Genomic DNA, 20,925 nt, shown 5'->3' on the forward strand with positions numbered 1-20,925 from the left:
ACAGAAACGTGATTTGCATTGTGAACGTTATGTATATAAATATATTTCCGGTGTAATATTGCTTCAAACTACCTGAACAAGTCTGTAGTTATCAGACGAAACCGGTCTGAGAATAACCCTTGCCAAAAAGCAAGATTTCGTTGCTGTGTGCCGCTCACTAGTACCTTGTTAAAAAAAATTTTCTAGGATCTAAATTTTTCCAACCAACATTTCCTAAGAAAAGACTTCTTTTCGTCTTTTTAAAGCCACAGAAATGAAGACTTCACAACTGTCTCATTTCACTCAAAATTTCTTTTTCCGAGTTTGTGTCATTACTAAATAATACAGCAATCTCATGTCTAATTTCACTTTAGGAAACGTTTTAGCCATTTTCAGCTTTACACGTTTTTTCGTTTTGCTTCAAGCTTTTATAAATTAGGTTTGTTAAGGTCGGTGCCTACTAATAAAGAAGTATTTTTGTTTGGTTTATGACTATGCGGGGAAAGCAGATCTTAGCAAGGGCTATTGAAATCCAAAAAGAAATTTGAGGGAACCACGCATTGTTTGAAGATTATCAAGCAACAATCATTCTAAAAAACAGTAAAATACAAAGAAATGTATGGCGTTTTGTTCAAAATTGAAGCTCTTTTACTTCTGAAAAATGCATCGTTACCCCCAATTTTCTTTTTGTATACCAAGAGCACTTGCTAAGTTCTGCTTTCTCCGCATAGTTTTAAACCGCGGAAAAATATCCCTGTATTAGTAGGCACCAACCATAGGGAACTCGAGTATCTCGAAGGCACCGTCCTTAATTGTCTTCCCAGCAACAACTTGCTCTGAATAGGACCTGACCAAGTATTAATCTTTTTTTGCAGTCAAACCAGGTGGAAAATATAATGACACCTACAACTCTCTGATTCACGGCGTGTTAACCTTACATAGGCAAATTATCTGTTATGATGGGAAAGCACCATTCTAGAATGTACTAGCTCTGTTCTGCTGTATACTGATGCCAAAAAATGCGACCTCACGCGAACGCGTACCACACTAGCTAATAAATGACAGACGCTACCTTCGTATTATACAACCAATACTGTATATTAACTGTTATGATGGGAAAGCACCGTTCTAACATTGCTCTGCTTTTTCTTTTAAGTTCTTTTAGTGTTCGTGAAAATAATTTGATTTTAAAGAAGCCGGAAATTAGAAATCCTATGGAATGTGTGCAATTCCTATCCGTGAGGACTTTTTTCTGAGAGCACTTGTAGTCAGGCTCTGAGAGAGAGCCCCCACCCACGCATGGTTGGATTTTAGCTTTAATAACTCGCCATATATAAGCCAATGTCACCAAAACTGAGCACTAGGTGAGGCAATAGAGCAAAATACTTGCACCATCTCACGAACAATAAGGAACAGACCATTAGATTAAACCGAAGAGGGGGGGGGGAGGGGTGAAAAATTTTTGGTGCATGAATTGTTTTTAAAATCCACTTGTCTGCAGGAATTTTTGTTTCCCTCTGCGTGAATTTTTTTTTTTTTAGGTACAGACGCTTGCAGGATTTTTTTTCTGGACAAGTTTCCCTTGCAGGAAATTTTTTTTTGGGGAGGGGGGGGGAATTGTCAACCCCTCTCCGGTTTTTTCTAATGGTCGTCCCTAAAGGCATCTTATCTGCTTAATCTGCAATAGTTGGTCCTTACATTGCAGTGAAATTTATCTGAAAAATGACAAATTCCACTAACGCTTATCTTGTACGAATCACGTTAGGAAGGTTTGATAACTGTATGTTGGTCTTATAGCAACGTACGTTTTATTTCTTTCTGCTCAAACTGAAAATTTAAGTAATAATATTCCCAAAGAACAAAAGCCTTCGAGGTGGCCTATTAACTCCAATGTCAGAGACGCCTTCGCATTTGATATCATGAATAAGCAAAAAGCGCTAATGTTCGTGTTTTGCTACGCATGCAGTTTTGGTCCGGGAAAATCCCTGTTTCTATTTTGGGCAACATTTCTGGCAATGAAGCATAAAAAGAAAACAAAGTATTCGGTGTTCTTTTCTTTGGAAACAATTCAAAATGTTGGCCAAATTTAACTGAATGACACTAAATACAGGCACTTTTTTTCGTTAGGATCGCTGATTTCGAAAGCAATATGATAATTTTTTTTCTCCGTCGCTTAATCGCTAGTTCAAAGTGAAGACATGCTGACCAAGTAAATCTAATTTTAAAATTGGGAGTTATGAATCGAAAATTCCCTGTTTGTAGCTAAATCTGGTTAAATTATCACTCACCATGGACTCTACAAAATCACCAATTTTCTTTCGTGAAACTAAAACGACAAACGCAGTGATCCAACTAAAGACGATCGACAGGCAGAAAAATGTTTAAAGGTTTTCTTAGTCTGGTGAGTTACGTTTTGAGGATATATTTCCTGAAATTGAATCTTATATCTTTTAAACAGTGTTCTTTAAGAAATTTTACTTCATACATGCCGTAAATTCCTCGTGTTTTACATTTCTTTTTGGCGGTTTCTCTTTTTTGGTGTAAGCTTGTTGTGTCTTAGGTGTCCGATGAGCTCGAGTAGACGAAACATGGACCGAAATCTATATTGTATTGTAGGCGAAGAAAACAGCGCATCGTTTATCGACAATTATTCCGCGCATAGACACTTTCAATGTAAGTGTTTTTGATGAGCTTAGCATTTGAGGTTAAGAGACATCAAGGACAACTTTTGAATGCCATAAATTTGAAGCCGTGGTAAGCTTTATTGTTTAAATGCGTTCTTTAATTAATAGAAAACGACGACGTAAAGTTAATTTAACACGAGAAAGTTTTTAGATTGTTTGAACTCACAATGAGAAGCTTTTCTCGACAACTTTTTTTTTTACAAATGGACGTGTAAACTAGTGAAACAGTTTTTCTTGGCACTTTTTTCTTTTGATCCGTAGGAGTAGTTTTCTTACGCGAGCGACAGGGTGGAATAGGCAGATATATGCTCATCACATTTTTGGTACGCGAGTATTTTAAAAACAGATAAGATTACCGTCTGTTTGAACTTAAAGTGGCAAGCCTTGCTCGAAGAGTTTTTCTTGATACATAAACTTAGTCATCACACTTTTGGTAGACGGGTATTAGTAAAAGTGAAGAAATTACATCATGATTGCAAAAATGATGTTCATCAACAAGTACATCGTGATTTGTCCAACACTTGTCACTTTTGCCGCCTGTCCGTATTCTCGTTTCAATGCAAGAAACGCCCCGGTATGAAAAGTGTGTGTAGTATAACGATGGGGGTGTTAATCTGTGCCCGAATGCTTCCTATAGCGAGGCACTAGAAGCCCTAGGAATCCTAACCTTATTTTGCAGAAGGCAAGAGATCAGTAACTTTAGAGGGCCAAAAATATGAAATGCTTTGCCATTATCAATTACGTCTTCCCCTAGTCTATCCACCTTCAAAAGAAAGCTTCTTGATTTCCTCAGTTTTAAATTGTATGAAACGTCCGACTCTGTTATGTCTTTATAGTCTTACCACCGAATGTTACAGTCAATCCAGGTCACGCGTGAACAGTATTTCCAAGAATGAAATGAACATTCGAATTTCTCTTTGTAATGTCCGACGTGTGAATGGAATGTTGGACATTTCGTTCCGAAAAAGACGCATTAAACTTGAAAAAAAGATTCAAAATAGTTGGGAAACAATTGTTATTCTTAAAAATATTCAATTTTGCAATGTAAAGAAAAATTCATAGCTTTATATCGTTAATAAGCTAGGGAAATTTATCGGGAACTCTGAAATCTCGTTGGCGATTTTCAAAACTGACATGTAAATTTCAAAACTCCGTTCAAATTTCAAAAATATCGTTCACGCGTGACCTGGGTTGACTGTAAAAAAAATCTAAATACAATGTCTTTACTAGTCCTACGGTCCTAACATATCTCCGAGGAGACCTCTCAGTATAAGCCCGGGGGTTTCTTGAGGTCTCCTCGCCACTTCTTACTTCTTCTTTTACTATTATTATTTACTCTAAACTCTCTGTTTAGAGAAACCGTACAGGATAAAAATCACAAACTTCATAGCCTTCTGCCCGTACGAAACAACAGTATAGGGTGCACGCGCAGTAAGAAATACTTCGGGGTTCCGCCTTTCAAGTCAAGCAGACACAATAATACCTTCATAATTTTTAGGCCTTTTAGATGTGTAATTTCATATTTTCCATTAGTTCTAGATTTTATCCTAGTGTCCTATTTTATGATGTAAAGTAAATCGTAATTCAGCCGGCCTGGGGGCTGCAATGATTTATCTTAATAAAACTATATATCTATTTATCTTAATCGAAAACCAGTTAACTTTTTCAGCACAGCGGTCTCGATAATGTGATCTACCTGATCAGTCCAAGCTGAAAACACTTTTATTCTGTTTTGTAGGTTAGTATTATTGGAGTTCTTTCCCTCATCAACGCAATTTTACCAGCAAGAAAAGGTCCTCATAACTACAGAAGCCTAGCCAACTGCCTTCGCATGGGTGCACCATGGCCGCTGAAAGCGAACGTATCAGCAGAAGAAGTTCTCCGCTTTATCCGCTATTGGAACCAATACTTGATTGTGCCAGCGTCCAATCCTCCAATGTCGCAACAAGAAAGATCCACAAATAGGCAAGCCAATAGAAACACAAAAGATTGGAGTTCATCGGTATCGCTCAACACGAGCAACACAAAGTGTCCATTCACGTTTATAGTGAAGGACTTTGTCGTGACGGTACCGAGGTTTGTGACCAGTGCCAGTTGCCCGGGTTGTGATAGTAACTGTAAACCGGTGATGTATGCCCACAAGGTTTTGGCAAGGAAGTGTAAAAGTGTTTGGCTCTGGACCGAGAAGATAATACCTGTGGCCTACGTCTGGGTCCTAGATGAGTGATCGCTCTAGTACCATTTGTCGGACTTTCCAAACCAAGAGGGATTCTAATTGTTTTTAAATGTAAATGCTGTATAAAACCTTAAAGTTTTTGTAAAATGATATTATGCAGGTCTCACGAAGATTGGTGTGCAGTGTGCAGTTATAATTTTCTAGCGTTATTTTAAAATATTTTACGTGACGAGATTAAATATTCTTCCAATGTATCACCTCAATACCCTAGATAACCTTATTAAAACAATCTTAGTTTGCAACTGCTTCTTTGATATTCTCATTTCTATGAATTCTACAAGCAGATGTGCAAAGGGTGCAGGCATTCTTGGTTAAAAGTGCCATTTTACACCTTTTGAGGCATTTTAGACATCACTGATTCAAACCTCGTTTGTTCCTCAGAGCCCAGTGCTAATTAATATAACACAGTTGGTCAACCAAGCAACTGTTTGTTGCTCTTTTCAGTCTGTAGATAGAATTCTTTGCGGTGTCGGTAGCCACATAAGAAATTTCAATGTTCTATGTCAATCTCCGGACAAAATCCCGAGTGTGATTTATATTGCTTCCGGTGGTTTTTGTTCATTTACTTACCAGAGACTCTTGATTGCCGATGGGACGAAGGAAAAAAAAAAGGACACGCTCGTTGATTTACAAATAAAAAAGGGGAAAACGGACGCCATATTGAGTTACAAGCCCTTCCAAGTTCTCTGTGCTATTATTATAAAAATGCGAGAATATCAAAAGAGAAGAGACGAGAGTTCAGTTGTGGTACACGAAATTCTGTGCGTCTGTGGATTATTTGCTTAGCAAGTTTAAGTTATCTTTTTTTAGCTCAAAGAGAAACGCTGGTTTAATTTCCATTTGCCTTCGTTCTTGGGGGGGGAAAGACCTGTGTTATTTTATTAGTTGTTGTTTTATTTATTGAAAATATTTAATTATTAATTGATACATGTTGCACAACATTGATAGTTGGCTCCAGGACAAAACTTAGGCTCATAATTTATATTTAAAATTAGCCTTAGCGATAGTTCTATAAAATTAAGCTATGGTGTCGTTGATGATAAGCAAGAATTTTGCACCCTTTGTTGATCGAATTAGGCAGAATGAATATTGTAACTTTCGCTCTTAATGTAAATGTATAAAAGAATTTGCGTTTAGTTTGGCCTGCTTTCAATGTATTATAGCTACTCTTAGCCGATATTTTTCTTGTTAATGATTACTAATTTAACTCTTAAGTCAGATCGATTTCTGCTATTGGGAACAGGTACCGCATGGACTTCGTACGCCTTTACATATTGCTATATTTAGTACAGTTTTCAATGCGCAAGCAAAGGATCGCCAAAATTGACGCATTTCCCAGAAGTTATTGGAAACAATTTTTTGCCCCTTCATAGTTCATGAAATTCAACGTTGCTGTGAGCACTGTGTAGCCCAGGTCATTTCATTCCAAATTTTTAATTTTCCTGTGAGCGCAAATTTTTTAGGCAATGTCATTATTCTACATTTTTTTTTTTTATGAAATAAAATCCTGAAACTTTTTCTATTTACAGAACTGTCGCTTATTCAAAAACTAGATACGAACAGAGAGTTAGATAATGGTTTCTCGACAAAAAAATGAAGAAAAATCATTTCTAGAAAAGCACGGAGGGAGAAAACACAAAAATGGAAATATACGATGCAAACCCAAGATTAAGACTAACTCTAGTTGTACCGCGAGCAAAAGATTTAATGAACGTAGGTCAACATGTCAAAGGAGGTCCAAAGGCACTTGAGAAAAAAAAAACCCTCAAGAGTCGATACTGAGGCATCATCAAGTACTGTTAACCAACGTTCACTGTGCAGAGCGAGACTTCATTGCCTATTTTGTGCTAAGGGATGACGTCATATGAAGTAATAATTACGTCATGATTAACAAATAACGGCCATATTAAGGACGGTCCCCACTTTTGTTACTGCACATACGTTCTGCGCATCTTGAGATACACGGGTTTCCTATGGGTTGTGCCTTCTAATACAGGGATGTTTTTGCGCGGTTTAAAACTATGCGGAGAAAGCAGAACTTAGCAAGCGCTCTTGGTATCCAAAAAGAAAACTTGGGGTAACCATACATTTTTCAGAGATAATAAAGCTTCAATTAAAAAAAAAAAAAAAAAACCGCCATACATTGCTTTGTATTTTACTGTTTTTAAGAATAATTGTTGCTTAATTATCTCTAAAATATGCGAGCTTACCCCCAATTTTCTTTTTGGATTTCAATAGCCCTTTCTAAGATGTGCTTTCCTCGCACAGTCCTAAACCACACAAAAATGCTGCTTTATTAGTTGGCACCGTTCTTAAACAAAGTTATTCAGTCGCGGCGGGTAGAATCCGCACACCCCCTTATCCGAGGTCTAAATAGAGAGGGCAAGCACTCTATCGGCACCATTTTCTGTAACACAGAAATTACGTGATTCCTTTGAGTGTACAACAGTCCGACTGTGTTCACCTGTGTCGTTCTCGAAAGTTTGCTAGATAGTCTAACATTTGTTATCTTATGTTATTCGCTGTTATTTCTGTATTTAAAAAGTAACAATGCGCCCAACCAGAGGCGTATCGAACTCCTGATTTCCCTTTGAGAAGGAAATTGGTTCGGATTCGGTCAAACAAGACAAAAGAAGGTTAAATTAAAATAATTATTCGTTAACAGCATTTTATGCAGAACGAACGGAAGAGTTACCTTAAGAGTGACTATCCTTAAGAACCTCATATTCAATATTTTTCTAAAAAAAAAATAGATTGCGTTGATAACTCTTCCTTCAACTTCTCTTGGCAAGTAGGTAACGAATATGAAATACGAACGGAGAAATTTAACTTTTTCGCACCCCGCGCTGTGCTCGAAACCCACTGGCGAGATCGTGAATTTTGAAAGACTTGCAGCTGTTAGTTCTGGAGACAACAGATAAATCAAAACCTCCTAATTCGCTACTTATCAACGACGATACTTCACGTTTACAATGTGATGAATGGCATCTATAAAGCTTTAATTACTGTAATAAATCTGAGGGCGCAAAGTTTATCTACTTTGAGCACTTATCGCAACATGCGATTTATCCCAAGTTCAAAGGAATAAATTGCGAAAGTAGTTCGCACTCTCAGACTCTTCTACATCTCAGTGGCAAGTTCCATCTATCGTCTATGAAAATCTGTTAAAACATTTGGCCGCAATCTAGTTTCTATTCCACAAGTAAGAGGTAAAAGTTATGAAATTCGACTAACACGGCCATATTTCCATCGAACAAATGTTAGCAACAAACCAAGAAATAAGATAACCATAGCTTTGAAATTTCTTCACGAAGCAAGATTAAACATTTCTTACCAATTTGGTTGTAATAAAAACGCTCGCATATTTTCATAAAAGCTGCCGTGTAAAAACGAGACAAGTCCATCACATTGCAGCGAATCCACTGTCCACCATCATGTTTTTATTTTTTGAGCAAATAAACGAACTGGTCAGCGGCTCAAAAAAAACATGGTGGACAGTGGATTCCCTGATAGCTTCTGCCTGTCTTAAAATTATTGCTCAGAATCATTGTTTATTATTGCGTTTAGTCAGACTCGTATCCAGTCGCTATTTCCATTTCTTTGTTGTTGTGAAGAAACAAAGCAGTGTAAAGCAATAACTTTCAGAATTACACCCCCTCAGATTAACAGAATACACACCTACCGACACACACTTACTGCCTTGTTCGCAGTTATGTTGTGTGTGTGTGTGTGTGTGTTTTTTTTTTTAGTTTTTAGTATTTTAATATTCGGCCAATGACGCAAAAGGAAGCAATATTTAAGAGCCTTTTCCTCGGTTGTTTTTAATAAAACAAGTATCCCGGCCACTCGTTTCGCACTTGTTGGATAGAAGATGATCATAGCAACTCGTCGCTGCGCGCTTCGTTGGCTATCTATCATGTTGTATCCAACGCGCACTCGTGGAGTAATTATTGTTAATTATATATAGTTGAGGTTTAAACCTTCAATGTCGTGTATTTCCCTAGTTTCAGTCGTGATCTTAAAGAGCCGTTGTCACAGGAATTTTGCTAAACTTTGGTCAAAACGAAGGGGCTGTTCACATGGAGGGAGGAAGATCCTAGCATTAGGAAGATCCTTTCAGAACACGTTTCATCCCAGCACCATATGTTTTCTTTATTCAGTTTATATGGAAAAAGTTGTACTTGGCCCTAGCGCTAGGATCTTCCTAGAGATAGGATCTTCCTAGCCGAGAGATAAGAAGATCCTAGCACTAGGAAGATCCTAGTACCATATAATATAAACTATCCTCGCACGGAAGATCCTAGTACTTGGAACGAAAAAGAATAAACATGGCGGCAGCCCGTCGTTCAGCTGCTAAAGGCCGCCAGTTTTTCCTCTTTTCCTTCTCCACTTGGTAACCACCCCGACCGAAATTTCTGCATGTAAACTAAACAAAAAGCTTTTTCGCCTTCTAGGATCTTCCCAGTGCTAGGATCTTCCTCCCTTCATGTAAACAGCCCCTAATTATAAGCAAGTCTTTGATTAAGCAGTCTTGCTCAAACATGAAATCGCTCTTAGTACGCAAATTCTATTCTACTTGGCCTATCTTTGAGGTGTAAGAAAGAGGTCCATTTTCTTAGGTAAGGCAAAAGAAACTATGATGTTTCTTTTCTTTTCTATTGTCTAAGTGCCATAGGTGAATGGAAAAGCTCTCCTATTCACGAGCAAGGCTAATAGTCCGACCTTCTTTTTTAGTACTAGTCCAATAAGGCTTTCTCCGAGTAGTTCTGAAGTTTTCAAAGTGCCTCAGTGATTCTATGTAGTACTATATACTTGTTTCTGGTTTAAGCTACTATCTAAGGTATTTGTGGTTATTTTACAGTTTTAAAGATAAGGTACTAGTATATTTATAAGCTTTATATAATATTCTACATTAAATTTAAGTTCATTTTACAACTGCTCAAATTTAAGTTCATTTTACAACTGCTCATGTTGTGTTTAAGCCAAAGACACGGCTCGAGGGAAGAGCATGGTAAAATCGTCTCTAAATAGAGCTACAAATTCTATTATAGCTGCATAATTATCCGTCCTTTTTCCGCTGAATAAAGCCCTCTGCAATAGATCAGATCTCTTCTCAAACTCTTGCTACAAAAATAAAAAAAAAGGAAAACGTGAAGTCCATGATTATTGGAAAACAAATTCAAAGTGAGTGTCATTATTCAGTCTTATATAAAACAGCGGCTGAGAGCTCGTGATCGAACAAGGATTGCAAGATGTCATTGAGCGGACCAATGAGTCTCTAGTCTACTAAAGATATATTAAATTAATTTTAAAATTAGTTCGCTGTGTTTTTGAACAATTTCTTCATGGCGGCTTTAAAGATGGGCATTCTATAACTGTACACGATTGGATTAACGAGTGAGTTCGCAAAGAGTAGAACAGTTGCTATCCACCTTAAAATTTCGCTAACACGTTTAACGCACAAAGCCATGACTGTGTACATCGTTATCGCTGGAAGCTAAAGGGCGAACGACAAGCCGATAACAACGAACAGATTTAGAGTTTTGGACAATTTCACATTTTGTTCAATAGTTTTCCTGTTATGAGCTTCAACTGCAGGATTTTTCTCCGAAGACGCTTTCTAATTGTCATGTACGTTGCCAAATTCACGCAAAGAGAGACAACTAACGTCGAGTTTGTTATTAAAAACGAAGTCTTCTGAGTTATTTTGTTATTAAGTGATAAAATTTCTGGCACAGTCATTGGAAATAAGCCACCCACCCAAACTAAAACAATGCTGATGATCTAAGTTTGAGTGCTTGCCACTCTGTGACGAAGAGGCCAAAGCACAGCATAAGCGCGCTCCAATGAGATTAAATGAAGGAATAGAAGGGACTATTTCACAGTCTGTTCTATAGCTTTTCTGTTTTGAGCTTCAACTGCACTTTTAACAAGCAGCAGCCATTTTTGCAATCGTCGCAGCCTTAACAACTTCTTTAAAAAGTTTATAAGAAAGCTTAACCGTTTCAATGTCTACACTTCTTTCCATTATAGTTCTATTATCTTACCCGATTTTTAAACAACAAGAATGTGAGGAATCCGATTTTGTCTATGACCTATCAACAATTCTCTCAATACGTTCTTAAATTTGGGCGAAGCGTAATTGTAGTTAAGATCTCAACTGCCTCTAGCCCCTTCACAACAACTATCCCCACCGATTATTCTTCTAATTCTCACTGGTATACACTCCGCTGTCGAGACCCAATCCAGCCAGATCGAAACAGCTGTGCAGAGTTTGCTTTTTTGGCTTTCCGTTTGGGCTCTATCATGTCGTTGTTACGTTAAGTTTTTCAGTTCTACGTAGTGTCAGCCTTGCCTCATTGTCTTCATTTCTACTTTTGGTTAATTAGAGCTGTCACTAGCTCCTATATATACCAGCAGCATTTTCGTTTATGGTCTTTTGCCACTAGTATTCATTTACAAACTTCACCTATAACTCCAATTAAACATTTTCCCTGTAAATGACATATATAGGAAGTTTTATTTATTCATTTATTTATTTATTTATTTATTTATTTGAATAAATAAGTGTATTAAAGATAAACTTATAAAACCTTGACGTTTCGACGTCTTCAGGACGCCATTATCAAGAGAAAAAAAATTATTCTACTGAGATTACGAGAAGACCTCTTGAAAGTTGAAGAAATTAACATATTAAAAGGCATTAAAGAAAGACCTTGGCACGAATAGAGTCGGTTTGCACGTTAACCGGTTTAAATCTGGGACAAGCTTATGTATAAATAGCATCTCTTTTTCGAGGCAGTCAAACTTCTTTTTGCACTTCATCGTCTGAACGGAAGTCTATTTCCAAAGACGTCCAACGTCTCGGGAAACAGACTTCCGTTTTCACGACGTCTTAAAGTAGCCTAAGTGAAATTCACATATCCCAAGGGCTACACTGGGGTCTCTCTCTCTGTTCCATTATTTTCTCTTGGTTCGAAGGAATCAAGCCATTGTGTTCATTCTTGCAGTGTTTGTAGATGGAGACCGCCTTTCTTTTATGCCCACCCACGCGTTAATTTTTCAACTTTCAATAGGTCTTCTCGCAATGTTAGAATGCCTCAGTATCTTTCTCTTGATACAGGCGTCCTAAAGAGATGGAGACGTCGACGCTTTATAAGTTCATCTTTAACATTCACCTCTTTGCCTCTTTATCAAATCTCATTTATTTATTTATTTATTTATTTATTTATTTATTTATTTATTTATTTATTTATTTATTTATTTACAAGCAGGTACTAGCTGAGCTAAAGTCGGGTATCAAAATACCCAATTGGGCTTGTCTTGCGGTCCTTCTTTGCATTTCGAAGGAACTTGCATTTTTCAAAACATTTCTTCAATTCTTCCTTAAAAATCGGCATCCTATAACAATACACCACTGGGTTGGCCAAGTGTAACACAATTGCTACCAGCATAACGATTCTTGAAATACAGTTCTCACACATCCTATCCAAAGTGTAAGTAACTGTAGCTGGAACCCAGCAAGCAAGAGACAAACCTATCACAATAAAGAACGTTTTGGACAATTTAATGTTACGTTCCATGTTTCTCCTTCTTTGATTATCAAATATGAGAGGAGTGCGTCTTAATCGCGTTCGTATAATCACATAGCTTGCACAAACGACACAGAGGGATGATAAAATTGTCCCGTTTATTGGCACTCCAGTGAATGTAGGACTTAAAATTCCAACAAATGATAGCATATAAAGCGTTCCGGCTGCCCAGATGAATCCGATGCTTGAAAAATACACTCGGCTGCTAACTGTTCGGTGGTGAAGAGGCCACACAACAGCGTAAACACGTTCCAACGAAATAACGGCGAATGAAAACACCGAAGAACACGCAAATATGATTTGTATAGATGACAAAACGTGGCTTTTCTGAGAAATATAAATGTGTTGTTCTGAGTAATTGAACAAATATGGTTCCATTTGAGTTGCAAGTAAAATTATCTGCATAACACCCACGAGAAGATCAGCAACTGCGAGATTGATCAAAAGATAACTTGCCTTTTTTAAAGTTCGTCGCATTTTCCAAAACACGTAAATAGTCAATGTGTTCCCAATGCAAATAAGAGAATCTTCAGTGGAAAGAACAACACAAAACACGATAAAAACTGCAGAAGACATGTCTCCGTACTGAATGCGTTTGTGGTCAAAATAAGTCCGGCTCAATTCATTGAATCCACCCAAGGTAAATCCGAATCTGATAGCTATTTGTTGTACAAAGTGTTGACCGTTCCTTCGAGTTCCTGACGAAGCAGGTGATTTAAAATTAATCAAGGAAGTGAAGGTTATTGTTTATTTAGTTTGTTTGTCTGTATATTGTGCTTATGGTGTGCATTGAAAGTTAATGAAGTAGCCGAGAACAGCATGACATTCCACATTTTGTTCTGAATACACTCTATCTTAAGTCCTTTCACTTTGACATGTTTCACCGCTTTCACAGAAGGTACAGAAGTTGCTCTTCTAGATGTACGTTCATTGTACTCCTCTTTTCTATACTAACTCGATTATCTACTCGTGAGTTTCTCATGTTTTATTAGATTGCCACAGGCCAGGAGCTCAAGGCAATTTAAGGCAGTTAGTGGAAGTTTGAAAATTTTGCTATTAAAACGTATTTTTGATCAGGCTGTTTATCGGACAATCTCGTTGTTAAACTACCGAGAGCAAAACCAAAGCAGGACGGTTTCTACTATCTCTTTTCCATTTTCTATTTCAAAATTTTTAACGATGCAAGGCAATTAACAGCAAGAGCGTAGAATGCTCGGAAACATTTATTGTGCACGATAATATAATTGAAGTAAGACCGAAAAAGGACCGCGGGTAAAGGACCGATATTGGCCAAGTATAGCTCCCTTGTCCCATAATTTGAGAAGTGCCCAGGTTTTCGTTTTCGTAAATTCGCCTAATTATTATAAAGCGACAAAATGTTGGCTCTGAAAATTCACGATAAATACGCTGAGCTTTCTTTGTTTGCATACGCAAGCCATTTTGAAGAGTTTAAAAATAATAATAAAATATAGAAAATTACTTTGCATTTGTGTTTATTAAGGTATAAACAAAAAGAGATAAGTGAAAATTCGAGCCAAAACGTATAGTTTTACATTGAACCTCTGCCTATCTCATACGGTCGACAATTCTGGAAGCTTGCTAGGCGTCAAACATTCTGATTCTTAATCTTTTAACATCTGGCCTCTCTTTAAGTGTCGAACCTTGCTAGCAGTTAAAATTTATTATCAGGCAACTGAAAAGAAAAGACTTTTGCTCAGATTTACGCTATACGAAATGTCCAATGCACTAACTTTGATATTTTGCGTTTTAGTCACAATCGAAACAACTTTGATCTGAATCGGGAATGCTTTCACAGTGTTCGTTTTCTGGAATCAAAAGAGCTTCTCTTAAACGACCTTGCTATCTACTGATCAACCTCGCAGTCGCTGATCTACTTGTAGGAGCAACCGAACTGATATCTACAGCAACCATAACCATACCTAAAGGAAAGGTTATCTTCGAATTCGTTAATGAATGGGCGGCCATAGTTGGCTCTTTCGCAAACATTTCCCTCCTATTCCTTCTTGTAATCTCGTTGGAGCGCGCTTATGCTGTGCTTTGGCCTCTTCGTCACAGAGTGGCAAGCACTCAAACTTACATCATCAGCATCAGTTTAATTTGGGAGGCTGGCGTATGTGTAATGACTGTGTTCTTGTTTACACTTAATGACAAAATAGCCAAGAAGACTTCGTTTTTAATCATTAACTCGTTGTTATTTGTCTGTCTTTGTGTGATTTTGGCGACGTGCATGACAATTAGAAAGCGTCTACGGAACACGAATCCTGCAGTTGAAGCCCATAACAGGAAGACTATTGAACAGAACGTGAAATTGTCCAAAACTTTGTTCGTTGTCATTTGCCTTTTGGCTTCTAGCGATAATCATGTACAGCACTTTTGTTTTTAAGGAAGAATATGCTGACGTAACTATAAAATCGATTTTACTGTGGATAGCAGATATTCTACAATTTGCCAACTCACTTGTGAATCCAATCGTGTACAGTTATAGAATGCCCATGTTTAAAGTCGCCATGAAGAAGTTGTTTAAAAACAGAGCGAATTCGAATTAATTGTACATGCATATTTTACAACATCATAGATAGAGGAAAAACAATTTATTTTCAAACAAAACTGCAAAAAGTTAAGGATGATGAAACCTGACAGAGACCACAAGGCTTATGAAAACAAAAATAGGTTTCTTCACAAGAATTCACGATTGGAAGTCCTATAACCAAAGGAGAACAAGAAAGGAAAGCGGTAAAAAAGAGAAAAATCAAAGATTACAACTCTTAAAATTTTATCCAAGACAATACTTTAACTTTCCTTGTCTAATGCATGAGCGTGGTTTAAATGAGAGATAATTTTGAATAATGACCTGCATGAGCAAAAAATTAATGCTGATAGCATTTCTAGTTATTTAGACTGAGAATTCAAACAACTGGAAAAAAGTCGTTTTATTAGTCGTAGTAACTGACTTTCAAAACTTTCATCTTGGAAGAAAAAAGATGTAATATCCGTTGCATGTGAGTGAAAATTAATCAGTTATCCCGGTCAAATCACTTATCCTAAGAATATTGATGAAAGGGAGTATAGAATCGTGTACAAATTGATTTTTCGTTGTATTATGCCGTCAATTTTTAATTTAAAACTTACTGACTAAAACTGTGCTCAAAGAAAATAGATAAATAGTTTGGGTATTGTCTTTGCTTAGTTGGTTGTGACGTCCAGTTGGCGGAAGACTATGGTCACTTTTGAACACGTACACGCACAACTCGAGTAGAGCTTTTTGAACACGAACCTGCCCCTCTCCAAAGCAACCTTCATTTGAACTCCCGTGAAGGAACGTAGCTTAATCCATGTTCACACTCAACAAGTAATCAAATTGAAAGGATGGATAAAGAGGCGGAATTCTGGTAATATTATCTCGGCCTAGAGGCGCTTTTAAAATGTGGACTATTGCGGCTAAGATCATCTGCAGTATCATGGTTCTTGAATGCGCAATAATTTCAATCGGAAATATTTTTACCATTTATGTTTTCTGGACTCATCGTAAACGACTGAAGCGAACTTCAATTCTTCTCATCAACTTAGCCGTCGCAGATCTTTTAGTAGGATAAAGAAAGTTACCCGGTATAGCATCAGGGACAATTCCACAATATTTTGGAAAAGGTAAAATGATGAAAGAAACCACACATGAAAACATGACGGTCATAATTCCAACAATGTTTTCATTAACGTCTTTATTTTGCCTTGTTCTAATTTCCTTGGAGAGTGCTCATGCTGTTATTTGGCCTCTTCAGCATCGAGTCGCAAGCACAAAGATGTGTACATATGTGGCACTGCTGTTGCCTGGGCAGGTGGTTTAACAGTTGCAACTTGATTTCGCTTAATTCATTCAAAGTGTTCGGTTATACTTATGCAATGGTCCCCGTCTGCGTCATGCAGTTTTTATCTCTCGTAACAATCTGCATCAGTTACTTGAGTATTCGAACAAGATTTCAGTTAAGAGCGGTTTCGACCGTAAAACATCAAAACAGACACAATAACGAATAACAGAACATGAAGTTGTCAAGAACCTTGTTTATTGTTAAAGCGGCGTCATTTGTTTGCTGGCTCCCGGGAAGTGTATCGTATTTTATCTATGTTTTCTGTGACTGCGAGTTTTCAGTTCCACTACTTTACAGTGGAATACTCTTTATTATAGGCAATTCCATTGTTAATCCAATCATATCATATATAGCGTTAATATGCCCATCTTTAAAGAAATGCTTAAAACGTTGAAACCGAGAAGGGCATCGACGAAGTACAGTGTTCAGTAATTTTAAAAGCTGCGAGCTCGAGGCCTCCTGAAGAACAAAAATATGAACTTTCTCGTTGTGTTCCCTACAAGTTGGGAGCTAATGTGTGTATTCGAACGTTTTCTGGATTATCTCGGTTTTACTTGTATCAACTTCATTCAGTTTCTCACAAAGGCTCACAAATCTCGATTTGGTAGAACTGAGGAAGGATTGATGCGGCTGCTTGATTTCGTTGTCATAGTTTTCTTTTGAGGCTGGTCGCCTAATGATGACTACGTTTGATATTGTGAATATATTTATAGCTTACTATATATATATGGAATTTATCTAGTGAGAAATACTAACCTCATCTCATTCCCAGCTTCAGTGGTGCAAAAGCACGCTGGGGATTTTTTTAGTCAAATTCGGCCAAAAAGTTTCTCCTCCTTAGGGTTTTGTGCTAGCAACCTCAAACTTTGCAACCAGACAAAACAATGTTTTCTTTACAACTTGGCGGATTCGGATTTTTGAATTTCATTTTTCTAACGGTAGAATGACGTCATCAATTTGGCGGGAATTTTTTTTTAGGCTACGACACAGTTGTTCCTAACATAACAAACAACATGAAAAGAGAATAACAAATCTGAAAAAAGAATTGAAATACCTCATTGGAGTCAAGAGTTTAAGGTTTAAGGCTATTTTTAGTATCAAAATGGCGGAAAATTCAAACTTCAGAAGCCCAAAACTTTTGATTCAGTTTAGATATTTCAAAGCCTTTTTCAGTTTTGTAATCCTTAAGATATGTGCATTTAAAAAAATGTGACTGACCATGTCGAAGCTCTAAAAAAAATATTCGCGCCAAATTGATGACGTCATTTTACCATTAAAAAAATAAAATTCAAAAATCCGAATCGGCCAAGATGTAGAGAAACCGTTGTTTTGTCCGGCTGCAAAAATTCAGATTCGTACAATAAAACCCCAAGCAGAAGAAACTTCTTGGCCGAATTTGACTAAAAAAATCTCCAGCGTGTGGTTAATGCTACGATAGGTCGATAGATTAAGGTTAGGGTTAATGTGTATAGATCTCCCTCTGCACTGTCGTATTGTGAATCCTTGCTCAGTACACGACATAAATGGGTCAAATTTTAAGATACTGGGATGTAACACTCCAATGGACTCGCATCCATCCGGGAGGAAGAGGGAACTAATTAAAACTTCCATTTCCTCAGTCCAAAAAACCGGGTTAAGCCCAAAAGTGCTTTTTAATGAACCGCAAGGCCTGAGCTGATTCATAATCAGTGTACATGTGCACTCTGTACTGCTACAACAGTGAAACCTGGTTCCTAGGCGGTCTCAGATCCATCACTCTTAAATGAGCGTGGGATCTCGAATCCGTCTCAAAATCAGTCTGCCACAAGTGTTGGTGCAACACGGTATGTACTATAGTATCGGATAGGATTGATATAAAAAATAAATATCAAAAAGTATAGTATGGCGACTTCAGTTGAATTAGACTGGATTAAAGGGGAAATCAGTACACAAGATAGATGTTGTAGAATTGTCCATTTGTGCGTGCGTGGGTGTGTGTGTGTGTGCGTGTGGTGGTGGTGGTGGGGGGCTTATAAGCGGCGGTTTACGGTATCAGTCATTTGTCATGTTTTGCGTATAATTTCGTATTCCTGGAATTTAAAGTCCGAATGCTTAGGTTATTTGAGCTATGAGACCAGATGTTTTTCATGTTTTGTGTGTTTTTTCACGTTATTCCTGTTATGAAATTATAATTGTTATTTTTGCAATAACATATTATCGTTATTATGTGAATTAAATTATCATCTCTGCATTATATTAGCATATTATTCCTTATTAGTGTGTATTATTTAGTTATTCATGAATTAATTATTGCATTGAATTTCTGAATCTCAGGCACCTGAACATAAGGACCCGATATTTTTGTCTTTTCTGTCTTTTTTTGTTTTATTTAGGAACTCACGTATTTATTTTTTCAACTTATTTCGTTTGATGGAAGTTTAAACTTCATTTTAAATTATAACTTGTTTCTCTACGTTTGCTAATTACAAAATATTCTCCTAATTGCATTACCATGAGCTTGGGGATTAAATTCTCTCTGCATCAGTATTAGTATATTATGCTTCTCTGTGGTATTGTTTAGTTATCCTTGAATTCATTCTTGCATTGAATTTCGGCATCTGAAGGACTCGATATTATCTCCTCTTTCGTTTGCTTTTTGTTTTATTTAGGAACTCATGTATTTATTTTACAGATTTCGTTTGACGGTAGTTAAAACTTCATTTTAAATTATTACTTGTTTCTCTACGTTTGCTAATTGCAAAATAATCACCTAATTGCATTATCATCAGTTTGGGGATTATGTTCATTACTAGCAAAGCAAAAATCGGATGTGACGTGTTTGGGCAAGGAAAACAACAAACAACAAACAACAGGCTTTGTAAAATATAAAAGAGAATGCAAAACTCATTTGTCCTTGTCATTTTAGCTAATTCCTAGAGGAGAGCAGGTCGGCTAAAGACTGTGATTAGTTAGTGAAACACGTCTTACACTGTAAATTGGGGTCTCCATGGCTTCTAAAATACAAGAACAGGACACAAAAAACAGATTGGTATCAATGTTTAAAAAGGGCACAAGCAAATCGGACGACCAACACAGTGAAGGTAGATCTATGAAGCAGAGAGTCTCCAAGCTGTTTTCGAGAATTGGCCAGTGGTTCCGAAAGGTTCAATTTTCCGAACTCAGCTACAGTCCATCGTTTCCTGAATTGCCCCAAAAGTCAGAGACCCAAGTATCGTCGCCGAAGGTAAGCAAGTGTTCAAAACACGACGAGTTCAGGTCCAATGAGATAACTGATTTAACACCAAAGATAAAAGAACTGCGTCAAAAGGCTAGCGAAATGAGTACAAATATTTCTGCGCTGTCTTCTTGCCTTGACGAACTTTCGCCCCCTATCGCCAAATTGTCACCAAAGCAAAACGGCAAACTGTCTCCAAAGAAGGACAAATTACGCCGAAAGAAGAGGCGCAATGTTGGGCCAGAAATTTTCACCTTTCCCACAGTACCTGAATTACATGAGTTGAAAAACCGACGAGAAACAAGAAAACCCCAGAGATTCCAATCCGAGACGGCATGGAGTATGTACAGGCCAAATCAGAATCGACAACGTGTTGTCAGTGAGCCATGTATTAACAAATATGCCGAGCTTATAGCAAGCCGAGGAATTCAGCTTACTGAAGCAGCCAACGAGCTTACAGAGGAGGAATGCCGATTGTTGTACGAAGACATCTTTAAACCGCTCGACGTCTTCTCAATATTGCAGGAGCGGAGCCAGGCCGTTTACAAATGACCTCAAGAAAAACCGCCAAGAATTAAAATTTTTGTAAATAGCTTCGCGTTTTTCTCTGGTACTTGACAAATTTATTGTGATATCCAATACTACAGAAAATTTTCGTTAAAGTCTGTGTATGTTTTTTTTTTCCCAAAAAAGTAATGAATGTTAAGAAAGAAATCTGTAGAAAGTAAACGCTAGCTACCAAGAACTCATTAATTACAAACAACTCGCATGTAATTACCTTACAGGTCTACATTTATCTCAAAGATAACTAAATCATTAAACTACACTTAATTTAATTACGGTTTGCTGTTAAGTAGGATTGAGTTTGAAAAGTATTGATTGGTCAGAATCGTCAATTTGCAATACTTGGGATTACATTTAACAAAAACGCTAACAATTACACATATTTAAAGGCAAAACGTTTTTGTAAATAATCGCAGCGGAAGAATCTTAATTTAAGCTGAATATTAGAATAGATCAAAGCCTACAGCAACTATCTTCATACGAGATTGGATGGTATGCAACCAGAATATGGCAGATTTTGAACCGATGGAAGGGAACTTTCCGGTTTTCTGCTGGCCTCCTGGCTCTACTTTCTAAACAACAAGGTAGTTAATTTGTCTGATAGTAGCGTGCTAGCCTGTTATCTGTAAAGATGTAAAAAAAAAAAGTACTTCTAATGTTCCACATAGTGAAACAATGTAACGAAATGTATGCTTTGTTTTATTGTCAGTAGAAAAAACGACAAGTTCAAGTTTAAATAAACGCTTCTAAATTAATTTCTTATATCGTGCAG

Source organism: Pavona decussata, unplaced genomic scaffold (assembly GCF_977016875.1).
Source record: "Pavona decussata unplaced genomic scaffold, jaPavDecu1.1 SCAFFOLD_180, whole genome shotgun sequence".
NCBI lineage: Eukaryota > Metazoa > Cnidaria > Anthozoa > Scleractinia > Agariciidae > Pavona > Pavona decussata.